An 877-nucleotide genomic window follows, 5' to 3' on the forward strand; every position below is an offset into this window, starting at 1 on the left:
TAGAACTTAAGACACAGTCTTAACATATTGGCTATGTTTATGCAACTGGCCCCAGGAGTCAAAGTTGAAGTTCAATCAGTTGACAGAGAGTTTTCTGAAGACAAAGTTCTCCACACTTCCAAAGGCTGTAGAGGATCCAGCCTCAAACTAAGAAACACTGGTGCTTGTAGTTGTATGGATAATTAGTTGACATTATTTCTACAAGTTCTTATAAGTTAACAGTACAGATGATTCTAGCAGCATCTGAAAATGATATTCTGTTCTTTATGCAAATGAGATAATATCTTTGACATGCTTTGTTCTAAGGATCACAGTTAAATCATAAATTTAGGAAGGACTCTTCTCATCAGGGACTTTTTCCTGGAGACTTTTCCTTTAGCATGGTCACATGCATCTCTTAAGAATAATAAACAACCCCTGCAAGCATATTTCGATAAAACATAGGAAATATAATTTCCCTTCTAGGCTGAGGTTTTGTCAGGACTTCAATGGAACAGAACATGAAAACTACATCCACATAGATCACTGATAGAAACTACTACATGATTCACTGTTATTGTTTAACATATAGTGACCAATGGTGCTATACATCCTATAAAGAATTACACATGCTAAGTATCCATATATGCCAGTGGATTCATTTTTGACCTTCATGATCTTAGACACAGTTGTCTTTGCAGGTCTTATACAGCTATCATAAGAATAAAGTTCAAACCGACAATTCACTTTTTATAAAATATGACTCTTGGTTAATTTTGGTTGTATGAGTTAAGTACAAAACAAGTATATATTTATTCTCTGACTGGAAGCGGGCTAAATGAGTAAAAACTGTTACTGCATTCCTGACATGGGATCAGACCCTCTGTCACCTCTCAGA

Source organism: Siphateles boraxobius, unplaced genomic scaffold, assembly GCF_051911475.1.
Source record: "Siphateles boraxobius isolate OS27281-9 unplaced genomic scaffold, OSU_SipBor_1 66, whole genome shotgun sequence".
NCBI classification, from domain to species: Eukaryota; Metazoa; Chordata; class Actinopteri; order Cypriniformes; family Leuciscidae; genus Siphateles; species Siphateles boraxobius.